Below are 6,000 nucleotides of genomic sequence, written 5' to 3' on the forward strand. Positions count from 1 at the left end.
TAACAGGTTGGATGAATGATGGAAAGACCTACATCATTTAACAGGTTGGATGAATGATGGAAACATCATTTAACAGGTTGGATGAATGATGGAAAGACCTACATCATTTAACAGGTTGGATGAATGATGGAAAGACCTACATCATTTAACAGGTTGGATGAATGATGGAAAGACCTACATCATTTAACAGGTTGGATGAATGATGGAAAGACCTACATCATTTAACAGGTTGGATGAATGATGGAAAGACCTACATCATTTAACAGGTTGGATGAATGATGGAAAGACCTACATCATTTAACAGGTTGGATGAATGATGGAAAGACCTATCATCATTTAACATCATTTAACAGGTTGGATGAATGATGGAAAGACCTACATCATTTAACAGGTTGGATGAATGATGGAAAGACCTACATCATTTAACAGGTTGGATGAATGATCATTTAACAGGTTGGATGAATGATGGAAAGACCTACATCATTTAACAGGTTGGATGAATGATGGAAACCTACATCATTTAACAGGTTGGATGAATGATGGAAAGACCTACATCATTTAACAGGTTGGATGAATGATGGAAAGACCTACATCATTTAACATGAATGATGGAAAGACCTACATCATCAGGTTGGATGAATGATGGAAAGACCTACATCATTTAACAGGTTGGATGAATGATGGAAAGACCTGATCATTTAACAGGTTGGATGAATGATGGAAAGACTACATCATTTACATCATTGGAAAGACCTACATCATTTAACAGGTTGGATGAATGATGGAAAGACCTACATCATTTAACAGGTTGGATGAATGATGGAAAGACCTACATCATTTAACAGGTTGGGATGAATGATGGAAAGACCTACATCATTTAACAGGTTGAATGAATGATGGGACCTACATCATTTGGGTGAATGATGGAAAGACCTACATCATTTAATGGAAAGACCTACATCATTTAACAGGTTGGATGAATGATGGAAAGACCTACATCATTTAACAGGTTGGGATGAATGATGGAAAGACCTACATCATTTAACAGGTTGGATGAATGATGGAAAGACCTACATCATTTAACAGGTTGGATGAATGATGGAAAGACCTACATCATTTAACAGGTTGGATGAATGATGGAAAGACCTACATCATTTAACAGGTTGGATGAATGATGGAAAGACCTACATCATTTAACAGGTTGGGTGAATGATGGAAAGACCTACATCATTTAACAGGTTGGATGAATGATGGAAAGACCTACATCATTTAACAGGTTGGATGAATGATGGAAAGACCTACATCATTTAACAGGTTGGATGAATGATGGAAAGACCTACATCATTTAACAGGTTGGATGAATGATGGAAAGACCTACATCATTTAACAGGTTGGATGAATGATGGAAAGACCTACATCATTTAACAGGTTGGATGAATGATGGAAAGACCTACATCATTTAACAGGTTGGGTGAATGATGGAAAGACCTACATCATTTAACAGGTTGGATGAATGATGGAAAGACCTACATCATTTAACAGGTTGGATGAATGATGGAAAGACCTACATCATTTAACAGGTTGGATGAATGATGGAAAGACCTACATCATTTAACAGGTTGATGAATGATGGGAAAGACCTACATCATTTAACAGGTTGGATGAATGATGGAAAGACCTACATCATTTAACAGGTTGGATGAATGATGGAAAGACCTACATCATTTAACAGGTTGGATGAATGATGGGAAAGACCTACATCATTTAACAGGTTGGATGAATGATGGAAAGACCTACATCATTTAACAGGTTGGATGAATGATGGAAAGACCTACATCATTTAACAGGTTGGATGAATGATGGAAAGACCTACATCATTTAACAGGTTGATGAATGATGGAAAGACCTACATCATTTAACAGGTTGGATGAATGATGGAAAGACCTACATCATTTAACAGGTTGGATGAATGAGTGGAAAGGCCTACATCATTTAACAGGTTGGATGAATGATGGAAAGACCTACATCATTTAACAGGTTGGATGAATGATGGAAAGACCTACATCATTTAACAGGTTGGATGAATGATGGAAAGACCTACATCATTTAACAGGTTGGATGAATGATGGAAAGACCTACATCATTTAACAGGTTGGGTGAATGATGGAAAGACCTACATTTAACAGGTTGGATGAATGATGGAAAGACCTACATCATTTAACAGGTTGGGTGAATGATGGAAAGACCTACATCATTTAACAGGTTGGGTGAATGATGGAAAGACCTACATCATTTAACAGGTTGGGTGAATGATGGAAAGACCTACATCATTTAACAGGTTGGGTGAATGATGGAAAGACCTACATCATTTAACAGGTTGGATGAATGATGGAAAGACCTACATCATTTAACAGGTTGGATGAATGATGGAAAGACCTACATCATTTAACAGGTTGGGTGAATGATGGAAAGACCTACATCATTTAACAGGTTGATGAATGATGGAAAGACCTACATCATTTAACAGGTTGGATGAATGATGGAAAGACTACATCATTTAACAGGTTGGATGGAAAGACCTACATCATTTAAATGATGGAATAGACCTACATCATTTAACAGGTTGGATGAATGATGGAAAGACCTACATCGTGTAACAGGTTGGATGAATGATGGAAAGACCTACATCATTTAACAGGTTGGATGAATGATGGAAAGACCTACATCATTTAACAGGTTGGATGAATGATGGAAAGACCTACATCATTTAACAGGTTGGATGAATGATGGAAAGACCTACATCATTTAACAGGTTGGATGAATGATGGAAAGACCTACATCATTTAACAGGTTGGATGAATGATGAAAAAGACCTACATCATTTAACAGGTTGGATGAATGATGGAAAGACCTACATCATTTAACAGGTTGGATGAATGATGGAAAGACCTACATCATTTAACAGGTTGGGTGAATGATGGAAAGACCGACATCATTTAACAGGTTGGATGAATGATGGAAAGACCTACATCATTTAACAGGTTGATGAATGATGAAAAGACCTACATCATTTAACAGGTTGGATGAATGATGGAAAGACCTACATCGTTTAACAGGTTGGATGAATGATGGAAAGACCTACGTCGTTTAACAGGTTGGATGAATGATGGAAAGACCTTCATCATTTAACAGGTTGGGTGAATGATGGAAAGACCTACATCATTTAACAACAGGTTGGATGAATGATGGAAAGACCTACATCATTTAACAGGTTGGATGAATGATGGAAAGACCTACATCATTTAACAGGTTGGATGAATGATGGAAAGACCTACATCATTTAACAGGTTGGATGAATGATGGAAAGACCTACATCATTTAACAGGTTGATGAATGATGGAAAGACCTACATCATTTAACAGGTTGGATGAATGATGAAAGACCACATCATTTAACAGGTTGATGAATGATGGAAAGACCTACATCATTTAACAGGTTGGATGAATGATGGAAAGACCTACATCATTTAACAGGTTGGATGAATGATGGAAAGACCTACATCATTTAACAGGTTGGATGAATGATGGAAAGACCTACATCATTTAACAGGTTGGATGAATGATGGAAAGACCTACATCATTTAACAGGTTGGATGAATGATGGAAAGACCTACATCATTTAACAGGTTGGGTGAATGATGGAAAGACCTACATCATTTAACAGGTTGGATGAATGATGGAAAGACCTACATCATTTAACAGGTTGGATGAATGATGGAAAGACCTACATCATTTAACAGGTTGGATGAATGATGGAAAGACCTACATTTAACATCATTTAACAGGTTGGATGAATGATGGAAAGACCTACATCATTTAACAGGTTGAATGATGGAAAGACCTACATCATTTAACAGGTTGGATGAATGATGGAAAGACCTACATCATTTAACAGGTTGGATGAATGATGGAAAGACCTACATCATTTAACAGGTTGGATGAATGATGGAAAGACCTACATCATTTAACAGGTTGGATGAATGATGGAAAGACCTACATCATTTAACAGGTTGGATGAATGATGGAAAGACCTACATCATTTAACAGGTTGGATGAATGATGGAAAGACCTACATCATTTAACAGGTTGGATGAATGATGGAAAGACCTACATCATTTAACAGGTTGGATGAATGATGGAAAGACCTACATCATTTAACAGGTTGGATGAATGATGGAAAGACCTACATCATTTAACAGGTTGGATGAATGATGGAAAGACCTACATCATTTAACAGGTTGGATGAATGATGGAAAGACCTACATCATTTAACAGGTTGGATGAATGATGGAAAGACCTACATCATTTAACAGGTTGGATGAATGATGGAAAGACCTACATCATTTAACAGGTTGGATGAATGATGGAAAGACCTACATCATTTAACAGGTTGGATGAATGATGGAAAGACCTACATCATTTAACAGGTTGGATGAATGATGGAAAGACCTACATCATTTAACAGGTTGGATGAATGATGGAAAGACCTACATCATTTAACAGGTTGGATGAATGATGGAAAGACCTACATCATTTAACAGGTTGGATGAATGATGGAAAGGTTGGATGAATGATGAAGGAGCCTACATCATTTAACAGGTTGGATGAATGATGGAAAGACCTACATCATTTAACAGGTTGGATGAATGATGGAAAGACCTACATCATTTAACAGGTTGGATGAATGATGGAAAGACCTACATCATTTAACAGGTTGGATGAATGATGGAAAGACCTACATCATTTAACAGGTTGGATGAATGATGGAAAGACCTACATCATTTAACAGGTTGGATGAATGATGAAAAGACCTACATCATTTAACAGGTTGGATGAATGATGGAAAGACCTACATCATTTAACAGGTTGGATGAATGATGGAAAGACCTACATCATTTAACAGGTTGGATGAATGATGGAAAGACCTACATCATTTAACAGGTTGGGTGAATGATGGAAAGACCTACATCATTTAACAGGTTGGATGAATGATGGAAAGACCTACATCATTTAACAGGTTGGGTGAATGATGGAAAGACCTACATCATTTAACAGGTTGGGTGAATGATGGAAAGACCTACATCATTTAACAGGTTGGATGAATGATGGAAAGACCTACATCATTTAACAGGTTGGATGAATGATGGAAAGACCTACATCATTTAACAGGTTGGATGAATGATGGAAAGACCTACATCATTTAACAGGTTGGGTGAATGATGGAAAGACCTACATCATTTAACAGGTTGGATGAATGATGGAAAGACCTACATCATTTAACAGGTTGGGTGAATGATGGAAAGACCTACATCATTTAACAGGTTGGATGAATGATGGAAAGACCTACATCATTTAACAGGTTGGATGAATGATGGAAAGACCTACATCATTTAACAGGTTGGATGAATGATGGAAAGACCTACATCATTTAACAGGTTGGGTGAATGATGGAAAGACCTACATCATTTAACAGGTTGGATGAATGATGGAAAGACCTACATCATTTAACAGGTTGGATGAATGATGGAAAGACCTACATCATTTAACAGGTTGGATGAATGATGGAAAGACCTACATCATTTAACAGGTTGAATGATGGAAAGACCTACATCATTTAACAGGTTGGATGAATGATGGAAAGACCTACATCATTTAACAGGTTGGATGAATGATGGAAAGACCTACATCATTTAACAGGTGTGGGAATGAATGATGGAAAGACCTACATCATTTAACAGGTTGGATGAATGATGGAAAGACCTACATCATTTAACAGGTTGGATGAATGATGGAAAGACCTACATCATTTAACAGGTTGGATGAATGATGGAAAGACATCATTTAACATCATGTAACAGGTTGGATGAATGATGGAAAGACCTACATCATTTAACAGGTTGGATGAATGATGGAAAGACCTACATCATTTAACAGGTTGGAT

At 37.0% G+C, this 6,000-nt stretch overlaps 1 long non-coding RNA gene across 1 annotated transcript; it reads right to left on the bottom strand.

Annotated features, from left to right (window-relative positions):
• Positions 1-2,047: 2,047 nt before the first annotated feature.
• Positions 2,048-5,616, bottom strand: LOC127925892 (uncharacterized). Its single transcript, XR_008122745.1, has 3 exons — positions 5,099-5,616; positions 2,323-2,436; positions 2,048-2,135 (listed from the first exon to the last, which is right to left on the bottom strand). It is a non-coding gene; the product is annotated as an uncharacterized LOC127925892 (long non-coding RNA).
• Between the last annotated feature and the right edge of the window lie 384 nt (positions 5,617-6,000).

The sequence above is a fragment of the Oncorhynchus keta genome, unplaced genomic scaffold (genome assembly GCF_023373465.1).
Source record: "Oncorhynchus keta strain PuntledgeMale-10-30-2019 unplaced genomic scaffold, Oket_V2 Un_contig_6458_pilon_pilon, whole genome shotgun sequence".
In the NCBI taxonomy this organism is placed as follows: domain Eukaryota; kingdom Metazoa; phylum Chordata; class Actinopteri; order Salmoniformes; family Salmonidae; genus Oncorhynchus; species Oncorhynchus keta.